This window comes from Ctenocephalides felis, unplaced genomic scaffold (genome assembly GCF_003426905.1).
Source record: "Ctenocephalides felis isolate EL2017-DRISC unplaced genomic scaffold, ASM342690v1 CF-g0.4_SCAFFOLD_03573, whole genome shotgun sequence".
In the NCBI taxonomy this organism is placed as follows: Eukaryota; Metazoa; Arthropoda; class Insecta; order Siphonaptera; family Pulicidae; genus Ctenocephalides; species Ctenocephalides felis.
Window position 1 is genome coordinate 16,316,284 of NW_020539727.1, and position 14,865 is coordinate 16,331,148.

The 14,865-nt window shown below is 31.2% G+C and overlaps 1 protein-coding gene and 2 pseudogenes across 1 annotated transcript in view; 2 read left to right on the top strand and 1 right to left on the bottom strand.

Annotated features, from left to right (window-relative positions):
• The window catches only part of LOC113389348 (putative inorganic phosphate cotransporter), a 228,131-nt gene that overhangs the window by 44,475 nt on the left and 168,791 nt on the right, over window positions 1–14,865 (top strand). The window lies entirely within an intron of this gene.
• On the top strand, window positions 3,334–4,412 carry LOC113389355 (annotated as a pseudogene).
• LOC113389648 lies at window positions 11,143–13,645 on the bottom strand (annotated as a pseudogene).

Sequence of the window (14,865 nt, forward strand, 5' to 3'; positions counted from 1 at the left end):
TTTAAAATCAATAGAAATTAAAGTACAAAATATATTTAGTATTTACCTGTATAATTCATTTCATCCTCTGTAATCCTATCCAGCCGCCGTGCATTGGAGGCCTTGGCTTATTGCGATTATAAAGAAAAGCTAACTTATTCATAGTATCATTATTCAATGTTATATTTTGTGTTTCATCGCCAAATATCTCTCGCACTATTGAAATCTGCTTTTCCTAAAATAAAAAAAAAACAATTATAAAATATTAACAGTAATAAAAATAATATGTGGTAAAATATTAGCAATAATAAAAATAATATATGGTAAATATTAGCAGTATTTTTTTATTACAATTATTATTATTACCAAGCTTCTCTTTCTCTCTTTCTTTTGTATTTGAAACCGCAACTTCTTTTCAGTGTCCAACAAGTCTCTGGCATGTCTCAACTTATTTTCCTTCCAGGATCGAAATAGATTGTGTCCTTTTTCGACTTCGGCTTGTAAATTTTGGGCTTCTTGCACAGCCTGCATCCACTGCACACGACATTGCTCGTGGTATAAAATGAATCTTTGGAATTCTGACAAAAATAGTAAGGAATAAATAATAGAATGAAATGAATTAAAAAAGAGGTTGTTTGGTGCTCATTGAATCTTTTCTTAGTTGGTTTATGATTATGAAATTAATTATTTGGCAAATTTGACCCAAAATGTTTCTAGAAAAATAAATATTTGGTTGAAAATTAATTATTTGCAAAATTTGACCTGATATTTTTCTAGAAAAACAAATATTTTAAGTTGAAAATTAATTATTTGCAAAATTTGATGACCTTATAGTGTTTCTAGAGAAATAATATTTAGAATTGATGAATGAATTTAGGTTGAAAAATAAATTATTTGCAAAATTTGACCGATAATGTTTATAGAAAAAAATAATATGTAGGTTTAAAATTTAAAATTATTTGCAGAATTTAGCCTGGCTATGTTTATGAAAAATAAATATTTAAGTTGAAAATTATTATTTACAGAATTGACCTGCTATGTTTATAGGAAAATAAATATTTAAGTTGAAAATAAATTATTTGCAACAGTGACCTGAAATTGTTTCTAAAAAATGAATATTTAGGACAAAAATTCATTATTTGCAAAACTTGACCTGATAATGTTTTTAGAAAAATAAATAAATAATATAATAAAGTAGAGAGTAATTGCCTAAAGAATAATGCTGTAATATTTAGTGCAATTATTTAAAGATTTTTCTTGGTGATTATTGAATTTTTTTCTTCAAGATTATTGAAATTTTAATTATTTTTATTAAAATAGGTATTTCTACTTTCTTTAAAAATCTATTAGTGATACAATTAAGTGCATAGTCACCTTAGTTGTACATCTATAACTTTAGTTAAATATTAATTATTAATAACCAAGTCGAACTTAATTATGTAAATAACACCTAAATTAAAATAGTGATCTCTAAAAGTAATGGATTGCTTCTTATTTAATTCTTTGCAACCCGAGGATAGAATAAAGGTAAAGACATTATTTTTAACATACACTTGGTGTTTTCCAAGAGAAAAAAGCTGCAACCATTATTTCTTTACAAGTTATCTAAAAAAACGCTCTTTATTAACTTGGTACTATTAAGGTGTAATGAAGCTGCCAAAATTTTGAAGTTCAGTATTAGAACTAACCCGTACCTACTAATATACCAAAACTATTGTCAAATACTCATATAAATAAATCTGAATAAATAAACAATATCAGGATCATATTATTGTCTCAACAGCGTCAAAATATTAGTAAACTTCATTTTTAATAATTTCTGCTTCACAAAGTCTGATATACTACTTTACCTTGACAAATTGTATGATTCAGATGTACCAAAACTATTGTCAAATAACGTATAAATAAAACTTAGTAAGTAAATAATATCAAGATCATATTAATGTCTCAAGAGTTTCAAAAACAATAGTAGAAAGCCTCATTTTTAATAATTTTTGTTACAAAAAGTCGTCCATCCTTCGCTTACTCAACTTGCAGTCAAAGTTTTTGAAGTTTGATATACTAACCTACTTTACCTTAACATTGTATGATTCAAAAATACCAAAACTATTGTCGAATAAAGTTGTATAGGTAAAACCTTAGTAAGTAAACATATCAGGATCATATAAATGTCCTAAAAGGCTTGCAATGGTGTCAAAAATATTAGTAAAAAGCTTCATTTTTATAATTTCTTAATGGATAGCGCTTCTTATGAAATTCTTATCTACCGGAGGTTCAGAAAATAAAAAAGACGTTATTTTTAACATACACTTGGTGTTTTCCAATTTGAAATTAATTATTGAACCATTATTTTTGAATTTAATAAAAAAAAATCTAAAAAACGCTCTTGATCAATCTGGTACTATTAAGCTGCAAAATTTTGAAGTTCGGTATTCGAACTACTAACCTTACTTTACCTTAACAAATTGTAAGATTCAAATATACCAAAACTATTGCCAAAAAACAAACTTCTCCTTCGGGAAGTTAATAAGTATAGAAAAAACCTTAGAGAGTAAGGATACCATATAAGGGTCATATTAATGTCCTAAAAAGCTTACAACGTTGTCAAAAATATTATTACAAAGCTTCTTTGTTAATAATTACTGCTTCACAAAGTCGCCTATCCTTTTCCCTTGCAGCCAAACGTTTCTTACTACTAAATAAATGATGTAACAGTATCATATGTTAAAATTTATAAAAATCTTGCTCTTTATAAAAATGACTTGAGCAACCTCATCCTTATCAGGGATAATTCAATGTTTTGTAAAATAAGTTATAATGGGTGTGATATATTGGTTAAGTTATGATTATTTACCTTGCTCAGCAACGCCGTCACTTAAAACATAGTGGCACCTATTTATATCATCAATACTGGCCAAAACGCTCAATTCCATTTCTTCATCCATTTTGTATTTGTTTTTAACATATAAATTTCCAATAGTGACTGACAGTTATTTTCAGCTCAAGCGTCTCAACGGTCTCTCGGTAATAAATTCATTAATGCTTGTATAAATACGTGTTCACATTTATATTAATTATGTACATAGTTTAATAAATTATTAGGTAACTTTAAAAAACATGATATAAGTGTTCAAGATAGAGTTTTACACAAAAGATATAAACGAACGTTATTTTGCTTCATGTATGTAAAAAGCGAAGTGAAGGTGTTGCCAGGTCGATATGAATATGCCGTTGCTCAGAGTGTTGCCATGTCACGAACTGACACCAACTTCATGTTAGTTTTATCATGTCAGTTGACAGTTGTTCAATGCCGTAGTTCACAATTTGGTAGTATTTGTGTTATGTAAAATTGACATGTGTATTTAATATTTCATTGAATTATTGCATAAATACATTTCACCCGCATATAAATATTATATACACACAAGAATGGCTGCTTTATTGAAAAACTGTAGAACCCTCTTAAGCCGCACTTCAACAATCGTCTTACGCGAGGCCCCCAAAACCTTAGCCGTAGCTCCACAAAGACACTTACACATTCAACAAACCAACCACTCCACAAACTTGTATTTAATCAAAGTAAGTACCGAATTTTACAACACCTTTTTTATATCTATTACAAATTTATTCCTAATTAGAACACGAATAGAAATTTCTCTACCCCTGCTGCTGCTAAATTAACAAAGGCTCAAATCGAAGAGCGGGTTTAAAGTGTGTGCAGCTTATGATAAGTAACAGCAGATAAGGTAATTGTTTTTATATTTTTATTTTTGTAGGGCTCTCAATGGCAACTGGTGCGACAGTACAGTGCGGGGGCACCTTGACACTCGATTTAATAAAGAAACGGGTCACATTAGTTTTGCAACTGTATGACAAAATTGATCCAGCAAAGGTAGTATAATAAATACAGTAATACAGTACACTAGTTGCCATTGAGAAAAGTAATTGATACATTGTAGTAATTTGATTTATTTTGCAGTTGAAATTGGAGTCACACTTTATCAACGATTTAGGTTTAGATTCCTTAGATCATGTAGAAGTCATTATGGCCATGGAGGACGAGTTTCGGTAAGATAAATGTATATATATATATATATATATATATATATATATATATATATATATATTAGGTGGTCCTTATATGGATGTTTTTGAATTTCTTTGCTCCCAGGGGCTCAAATGCTCCCAAATTAATAGATTTTTTTCTGAAAGTTAGCTCTTAAATATTTATATAATACTTATCTTATTAACTATTTATATTATTAATAATTGACTATATAATATTATCAATTGTAATGAAAATAATTTTTAATTAATATTTAACTATATAATTTTTTTTAGGTTTTGAAATCCCAGATGGTGATGCAGAAAAACTGACCCGACCTGCAGATATTGTCCGATATGTAGCAGATAGAGAAGATGTTTATGAATAAACTAATTGGTTGCTTTGTAAAACATTTTAGAATATTAATTTCAATGTCTGCACAAAAATTATGTGCAGTTTGATATGTCTGAACCTTGTACATTATATATATTATTAAAGTAGAAATAAAATTATGCTCTTTTCTAATACAAATATAAAAAACTCTTTTTAGATTTCTAAATGAAGTTGAATTATAAAAATCTTTAGGGACAGAAATACTGTTTTTTGTTAAATGTGAAATATTTTTGAAAATAACTGTTCAGCAAATTTGCAAGAATTTCTTGCATTATCATACACAGCAGTTTTTTACTTATAAATTAAATATTAATATATTTATGCAACTTGCCTTAAGACAAAAATGACACTCACACCTAGTTTTATATAAATTTATCAAATACTGTAACTATAACAAATAATCTGCTTAACAAATTTAATTTCTGAAAAATTCTGTTTCATGTTCAATGTGAAATATTTTTGAAAATAACTGTTCAGCAAATTTTGCAAGAATTTCTTGCATTATGCTCTACAGCAACTTGTTTAACTTAACTTAAAAATTATTATATTTAATAAATTTATGTAACTTGCCTTAAGGCAAATTTATCAAATATTGTAACTATAACAAATAATCTGCTTAACAAATTCAATTTCTTATTAAGTGCAAGCCGAACGATACTCAATTTATTTACATATTTTCAAGACTGATTTAAAGTATAATGATGTTATCTACTTTCCACATAGCACGCGTCGAACCGCGGTCGCACCGCTTTAGCCGATTTTGAACCCGCTAGGTTAACATCGATCAAAACTGGCACATTATTTGACCGTCAGTGGGTTTATCTGAAATTTGACCTTTCTGGTTCAACCAGGTTTAACCAAATAGGTTCATTTTTGGTCCAGACTTATGACGCATGCGCGATAGATAGTGCGCATGCGCAGTAGCTAGTGCGCATACGTAGACGTATATCGAGCAAGATGCCAGGTAGATGAGCGCCATTTTGAATTCGCGCTTGGCTTGGTTTATTTATACGTGATTTTGTTGATTTATTTTTCTAAAAGAAACTCCATATAAATATGTCGACTAGAAAGTTTCGCAAATCTATTGGCTTTGTGACAGACCGACATTTTAGAAGGAGGGTGAAGTGGGAATTCGAAAGAATAACCGCGGAAAAAAAGAAAGAATTGACTCTTTCCAGTGTAAATGATAGTGCTGTTCATCATGTTGAAATTTCAACAAGTGTCAGTACTCAGGATGATTTTGGAATGCAATTTAATGATCATCACGATCAAGGTAATTATAAATTAAATTTTATCTAATTATTTAATAGTGAAATAATAGAAAAATATGTAAATAATTTAGTTTTAGCATGTAATCAGAATGATTTTGGAGCGACATCTTCTCATGAATATGATAATCAAGGTAATTATGAATTTAATTATATATAATTATTTAATAATAATGATGTTTTAAAAATTAATATATATTTCAGGCTCTGATTCTGAGGAGAGCCTCAATGGAGAGGTTATACCAGAAGTCTTTGATGTAAAGCAATTTTTAGCAGAATGGGCTGTTACATACCAGGTTCCTCATAATGCTGTATCGGCACTGCTTAAGGGTTTAAAAAAGCATGATTGTTTTAAAGATTTACCAGCAGACTCCCGAACAATTTTAAAGACGAGAAGGATAGCAGTATCGAAAGTTATGAACCCAGGAGAATATATTCATTTTGGATTGTTAACTGGTTTGAAAGATTCTATTGATAGATTGAAGTTAAATTCTTCTATCATTGAATTAGGAATTAATGTTGATGGTTTGCCTATATCAAGTTCCTCGAATATGTCTGCATGGCCTATATTGTGCACCATTATTCCTACTAAATATATCTTTATCATAGGACTCTACTGCGGGATTGAGAAACCTAAAGATTCGAATGAGTTTTTAGGTGACTTTGTTGATGAGGCGATTGGCATAGTGAATGAGGGTTTCGATCACAACGGAAGTCATTATGAGACTCGAATTAAATATTTGTTTGTGATACTCCTGCAAAATCATTTATTCTGAAAACAAAAGGACACACAGGATATTATAGCTGTTCAAAATGCCTTGTTCAAGGTTCTTATATTAATCGTAGAATTTGTTTTCCAGAAATGCAATCACCTGCAAGAACTGATGAGCATTTTAGAATCTTACAAGATGAAGACTACCATAATGGCTATACAAGATTGCTTGAAATACCTCATGTTGGTTTAGTTAGCAACGTACCCCTTGATTATATGCATTTGATTTGTTTAGGTGCTGTTAGAAGAATGTTGTTGCAGTGGACTGAAGGAGATCTTCCGATTCGCTTACCATATGTAAAAGTTAATGAAATTTCAAACTCTCTATGCAGGTTGAGACGTTACATACCTAAGGAGTTTGCTAGAAGACCTCGATCTTTGAAATATGTAAAATCCTGGAAGGCTACAGAATTCAGACAATTTTTATTATATAGTGGTCCACTGGTTTTGAAATCGCACATTTCATTTGACTTTTATATGAATTTTTTAACACTGCATGTGGCTATTAAAATTTTGTGCAGCGACCGCTTGTTGAATGACTATCTGGATTATGCTGAGCAACTACTGCATTATTTTGTTAAGGGTTTTATGTTATTATATGGAGAACATAATGTTAGTCATAATATTCATAACATATTGCATTTAGCAAATGATACAAGAAGCTTTGGTAATCTGGATTCATTTAGTGCATTTAAATTTGAAAACTGCATGCAGGTGTTGAAAAAATTTATACGAAAGCCAGATAAACCAGTGCAGCAAATTTACAAGAGGTATTTCGAGGTAAAAGAGCACTTTATAGATTGTAGTATTATAGTTAAGTTTTTTATTGTATTATTTTGTTAGGTTTATTGTATTATTTTATTAGTTTAAGTTTATTATATACTTGTATATTGTAAGATTTTCATATAATATGATTTTGATAAAAATATTACAATAAAATGCTTCGATCTTTATTTTTTCATGAAAATAAATATTATTTTAATCTAGAATTGCATTTTTAATTCATTAAATATTCATTTCAGATTTAATTCATTAAAAAAAAAATGTTTCACGTTCCATTTTTAACCCATTTGCCATTTTTGATCGAACGGTGTTCAACCCATTTACCAAATTTTTGACCTATTATCAAAATATTTTCAATGTGTGTGCCAAATTTTGACCCCCAATGAAACTTTTCTCAATCCATAATATATGCCAATAAGGTTGACTAATATCTCAACCGGGTTCGGACTTTAGGTTCATTTCTGTGCTAAGATTGACCTAAATACACGTATGTGGTGCGACCAAAGTTTAACGGATCGACCTAAAAGTCGAACCACAGGTCGCCCCTCACTCGCACTTGTGCTATGTGGGTTCATACGAGAAATTCCAGCAATTTGCCTTAAGGCATGATGCCACTAATTTTTTTACTATTTTAATAAATCTTTGCATATTTATAAAGTTTATGGTCTTGAAGAATATCTATGAAAAGTGGTTCAATTATATAAATTAATCGAAATTCAGAATAATAGGCTGCAATTTTAGGACATACAAGTAATAATTTAAATGTGTAAATACAGATATTATAAATATGTTTGAGAGATATCAATTACAAGTTACATTGACAGTTTTTAACGAACGTGAAAGATTTATTTTTGAAACAAACAGTTGAAACATGTAGCATTTGTCTAAATCTTAGTTCTTTTTAATAAAACAGACTTTTTACAAGAATCAGAAAGTTTGTGCAGCTTGCCTTAAGGCAAAATACCACTTACACCTAGTTGTAATATAAATAAAATATAATTAAATATATATAAATTATAATTAATAAATATATATTAAAAAAAAAGCCTTGGCTTGCTGCAAATGAGCATTTAAAAATGCAAAGTTAATTCAAGCAGTTCATAATATTAAACTTTATTATTTTTATGCAAAAATATTAAACAAATATAAACGGTATGTCATACAAACATTTATTTAATTATATTTTATTATATCACTTATAAGTGGTATTTTGCCTTAAGGCAAGCTGCACAAACTTCTTGATATAAGTAAATAGTCTGTTTTATCAAAATGAATTAAGATTTATATCTATTTTAGATAAAAGCTACATGTTTCAACTGTTTAATTCAAAAATAAAATTGCTAATTTTGCTAAAAGCTAATGAATGCAATTTGAATTTGATATCTTTCAACATAATAATATATCAGTATTTACACATTAAATTATCTGTAATTATATTAATTATAGGACACGCTCTTATATGTCCTAAAATTGTAGCTTATTATTCTGTATTTTAATTAATTTATATAATTCAATCACTTTTCATAGAACTATATTCTGTAACACCAAAAATTCTATAAATATGCAGTTTTATTGAAATAGTCAAAAGACTATAGTGCATGGCATCGTGTCTTAAGACAAATTGCTGGAATTTCTCTTAACTTAATGAAATATTCGAAAAATCTTACACGTTTTCAAATAGATTATTATAAATACTGTAACTTTTATTATTAGCATTTTATAGACAAAATATAAGAGCTTATAGACGTTGATATATGTGTTACATGAAAAATAAGTAAACAAACGCGGAGTTAGAATGACTTATATAAATTGAAATAGCAAAGTTAAAAATATTTATTTCAAAAATATAAGGAAGCTTTAACATATTGGTTGGAATTAAAATTAATATCCGAGTCATTTTCGATATTAAAATAAAAGAAAATGATTTTTTTAATAAAATTTTGGATATAAAAAATTGTCTTTCTCAAAAACTGATTTCTTTACACTATCAGCACAAGCAAAATGTTTTTTCAATCATTCAAACCGGTTGATCCGTGCGCCCGAAATCGTGGACGAAAAATTGTATCCGATGTGCGGAAAAAAAATTTTGCTGGCAATTTCGAAACCTGATTAACCGATACAAAACCTTAACTTGGAAATATTTAAAGTATGCTAAAATATTGATAAAAATGTTTAAAAAAACAAATTGTGGATAGTGGTAAAAGCTTTTAACTTGATATCACATTCAAATTGCGTAAAATATGTTTTGAAAATCGTGAAAGTAGACTATCTAAATCAAGAAAAAAAAATAACATTGATAAAACCAAAAAAATTCCTTATTTTATTTTTATATTAGTATATGAAAGTTTGGTGTTCAAGCCCTAGTAAAACTTGTAGGGTTGTAGCATATTTTACAAAAATCTAAATTTACAGTTTTCTGCAAAATTTTATTCAGATTTTACTCTCCTAATATAAAAATTATCTAGGGCGAGTATGAGTTTTCTAGAAAACTGTTAATCGTAGAATGCAAAAAATTCTTGTGCACGGGCCAACCGATTTGAATAATTCAAAAAACATTCGATTCATATTGATAGGGAGATGTGCTGATTAGTCTTTGGAAAGGCAAGAGTGCAGAATAGCTAAGATAAGGAGCAAAGAGTGCAGAAATTGGAAATTGAGTTTTTGAGAGAACAGAGCATCCGATTTGAGTGATTTAAAATCATTCCATTCGTAATGACGGGGAGAAGTGGTAATTATATTTTGGCAAAGGTAGGCCCAGCGGTTTCGGAGATACAGAGCTAAATGTTAAAAAAAAATTACAGATTTTGAGAGAACTAAGCGTCCGATTTAAATGATGCTTGTTTCAACAAAATAATTGCTTTCGGAAAAAAAAATGTTCCTAATTTTTTTTTCAAAAAGTATTTTTGTAATTTTGGATTAAAAATTCAAAAAATTACCCAGGCTAAGCACAGTCTAAGCGCCACTCTGGTACAAATGTTTACCCAAGTGCGTTTACACTGTTTATGTACTGGAGCACTTTTCCAATTTTGTGAAACTATTGAAAAATGTGAAAATGCCGCCAAGGTAAGCACAGTATAAGTGCAAATGTCGCACAGAATTATTTGCAAGTGCGTTTAGACTGTGACTATACGGGAGCACTTTTACAATTTTGTGCAACTGTTTTTTTTTTTAAATTGAATTCGAAATGAAATGACGATTGTTAATGTTCTGGAGATAAATCACGAATCAATTTACATTTGATTTGCTCAGATATAACAAGATAGCAAAAATAATGAAAGTTACAGTATTTGTAATAATATATTTGAAAACGTTTAAAATTTCTTGAATATTCCGTTACCGTACTGGAAGTTCGAGCAATTTGCCTTAAGGCACGATGCCATAGACAACTAGTTAAAGCATTTTTTACCTAATTTAAATATGATATCAAGTTAAAACCATAGTCTATTATTCACGATTTTTTAAAATATATTTTACTTGAACATGATATTAAGTTAAAACCAAATTAAGGAGTTGTTATCATTTTCTAATAAGACAAGTCTGGCTATGGCTTTAAAACTTACGTCTATTTTTTATTTCTGAAATGTTCTTTTACATACAAACAATGCATCATAATAATTTCCATAAAAGTTAGTTAACAATATTTTTTGTTGAAGTGAAAAAAAACAAATCAGTTCAAGGCAAAAATCTTAAAATGTGATTTATGTACAACTTTACAAAAAATACATTGAAAACATCTCTTTACTCGTTATAATCTTATAACATAAAATTATATTAAAAAATTTACAAAATTAAACACGAGACTATGTACAGACTTAATTACAAATATACAGATTAAAGCTAGATCTTATTAAACTAACAGGTCAAAAATTTCTTTTATAAGTCTTTTATTGTCTTATCAAGTGTCATCCCCATTCGGGGTCATCGGGGTCGTCTAAGGTAACGGATTCCTCACTATCGGTCATTGTGAATTGTTCCAGGACACCATCGTCCATGTTGCCCTCTCTCTGGACGATGACCTCGTTGAAGGGGCTGGTCACGTCCATGTCCACGTTCTCAGACTCGGTTATGGATTGTCGAAGGACTCTATCGTTGCCTTCGCCACTCTGCATCAGGCTCAGGATTTCTGTGTGTTTTGCAGGCATCACGGACACCATTGTTTCGTAATCGTCTTCGGTTAGAGGAAATTGTCTGGGGGTGAACGGTTGCTCGTTGTGGTCCGAGAAAGTGTCACCATCGTTTAACAAATTCGTGTACTGCATGGATTTGCGTTTGGTGATTCTGTCCAGGGCGTAGTCGGCCATGACGTCAGTGTTCATTTCAGTGTTTTCAGGAGATTCGGTGGTTTCGTTCAAGCCTTGCTGGAGTTCGCTTTCGCTGGTGTGTTCGGACTGAGGAGTCACCGGCATCATATCCATTGTCTTGCTTTCTAAACGCCTATTCGCCCTGGATCTTGTGGTCCAGGAAAACTTGGTGTACACACCAAACTTCTTGCGTTCCTCCAACAAACAACGCATATGTCTCTTCAAACAATTTTCTTCTGAAACATCTTCATCGCTTTCCAAAGCACTCGGACAACTCCTGGCTTTTGTAGGATCCGTTGCACTCTCGTGATTCATAATTGCAGCATCAACGACATCATCACAGTAAGAGGCTCGTAGTTAACAACCCGCCACTTTGGTGTAATAATTTCCTTATAAGGTAATACTTGTACTTTGGTGGATACAGGCACACCGTAAGGGATCACCATGTTGTCTATATCAAACGAAGTGCTTCTCTGCGCTTGTCTGGATGTTTCTTTGGGCCAAGTGACATTCTGGGACTCCTCCGACATATTTGTAGACAACGACGAGTCGCAATGGTCATCCAAATCAGGGATTTTCCTACGTTTACCAGACTTGGACGAACTGGGCTTACGCCCACGCTTTTTAAACCCGTGCTTCATCGGTTTCACAGTTGCTACAGACGCAATGTTGGACTTTTTAACAAACTTCCTAGGCCTGTCGTGCTTCAACTCCTCCTTCAGCATCCGTCTATCAGCAGCAGACGTTGCTGCAAGCAACGTCTTAATCCTCGGTCCACACCTAATCATTTTAGCTTGCCACTCAGGCATTTTCATAATAGCGTTAAAATGTATATTCTGGTGCACCTCGGACAACACTGATAAATTAGGATGCATACCAGGATCCAACAACGCCAATCGATTCTGCAAATCCAGACAATCGTTTGGTAGTCTTGGAGCTGTTGGATCTACACGTCCGGTGCACAAAGCACAAGGCTGGTACGGCCATTGGCAACCACATTTGATAGAAGTCGTTGTGCTGCTAATTTAGAAACCGTATGCAAATTTTGTGTCTGGACCAACTTACGTTTTTTGAAGTGATGTACATCCAACGGTCTAATCCTGGCAAACTAAAACTCTGCTCTTCAGACGCATTTGATATAGTGTTGACCGAAACCGATTCCTTAGTATCGTTATCAATAAACCTCAAATTTGACTTCATAGTTTGTATTACCATGTGTATGTAATCGTGATACTTTTTTTGTACTTCCAAAAACGACACATGCAGTTGTATCCAACGCATTCGTGATGCATACGAGTTCTCTAATTTTCTTATTTGTGTAGACGTACGTTTGGAAAGAGGTAGATGTTTCTGGTATTCGTTAGTATAATCACCACAAACACTTTCATCACTAGAACTGCTCTCAGTAGCCTCCGAGTCCATTGTGGTTTCTAATAAATGTAATTGCGTACTGAACTGTGAACAAGCATCTTTTATGTTTTTGGATTCTTTAGGATCTAAGGTGGAAATAGGGGTTGTGCCACACACTTAGGATGCACTTGATTTGCCGATGAACCTGCACCAAAATACTTATTCTGATATTTCTGTCTAGCCCAAGCCGTTTCTTGACTAGAGTTATATTTTGAATCTCTGTCAACATAGAGCTGTAATCATGAAAGTTTTGCACATAATCACGATTATACTCACTTTTAGTATTGTAAACATTGTAAACGTACTCATGTAACGTGGCAACTTCGTTGCTCATATGTTTAGCCATGTTACGTACGTTTAAAATCATTAAAGACTTTAATAGATTCTTCATTTTTTGTTCTATACAATTCTGTTTGTCTTTGGCTTTTTGTAAATGAGATTCAAATGAATCAGAGGTACTTGGACTTTCACAATGATCCATTTCATTAAACAAAGGTTTCATGTCCGTCGAGGATGTTGCATCATCTGTGAACTGTATGCATTTAGCAGCTTTAAACGTTCTCGGTGTATCCACGAGTTGCTTAGATTGACCTTGGATACTTTCCCAACTGTTGTGTTCAGTTTTTGGTTGCGTTTCAGGTTGTGCATACATTACATCAGCAACAACCCGTGTACTACTCGAATCTTTGGACATTGTGTATCGATATTCATAATTGTAGCTAATTTACCTCCACTTTCTAGTTCATCCTGGCTGGTTAGTTCTTCGTAACTGGAAATGCCTTCGATTTGCTCAGTGCTTTCACTATCATCACAAGAATGCTCTTGTCGGAACTCTCTAAATCTAAACTATCATCACATTCTGAATACCTAACGTTGGTGGCTGCAAAATCCAGGGCGTTCTCAGGATCATAATCAATATACTCATAACTTTCCGAATGCTGATTGGAATCGTCCGAAATGTGAAGATTTAAATCGCTGCCCATCTCACTATTATTAACACTGGACACAGTATCATTTTGTTGAGTATTTAAATCATTTTCCTTACCACCTGTTTTAACCTGGGCTGTGGTAACGATCGCTGCATCATTGGAAATATGTGCTTTATCCATATTACTTAACAAAACACACTATTTAACACACAACATGTTTTCACTTTTATAATTTACATGTATCTTTTATATTTTACATGTATCTTTTATAACGCTCACAATGCTTGAGCGTCGACATAACACCTCGCCTCAAAAATTTAATCATTCCATTGCCGATTAATTGCGAAAGGGGTCGGAATAAAAATAATGTAAATTACACTGTAAAAAAATAAATCGCCACTTTTCGTGCAAGCACAAATTTTACTCGTATTTGTAAACATTTTAGATAAAAAATTAAATAAATATATAATTCATACATCGGCTGCGAGCCATTTTGACCATTTTGACTGAATTTGACAGAAAACTACAACACGAATGACATGACACACGAATGACTCGAAAATGGCCGCCAACAATTCAAAATAATGCGCGGGATAAATGAAATAGTAAAAAATATATTTAAAACACAAATTTTACATAAAACTTACTAACATGAAAAATAAACTTATGAGGAAATAAATAAATTGCTACATAATTGAATAAATAAATAAATAAGCAAGAATGCTAATAAATAAAAAAACGAATTTAATAAATGAACAAAAAGGCCAATAATCGAATAAAAAAAATATACCAAAAATTAACGATATGAAGAAATAAATAAATAAATGAGTAAATTAAATAGATAAATGAAAAATAATAAAACTACACACGAATGACATGACACAAACGACTTCAAAATGGCCGCCAACAATTCAAAATAACGCGCGGGAAAAATGAAATAGTAAAAAATACAATTTTAACATGAAAGACGAATCAATTAACATAA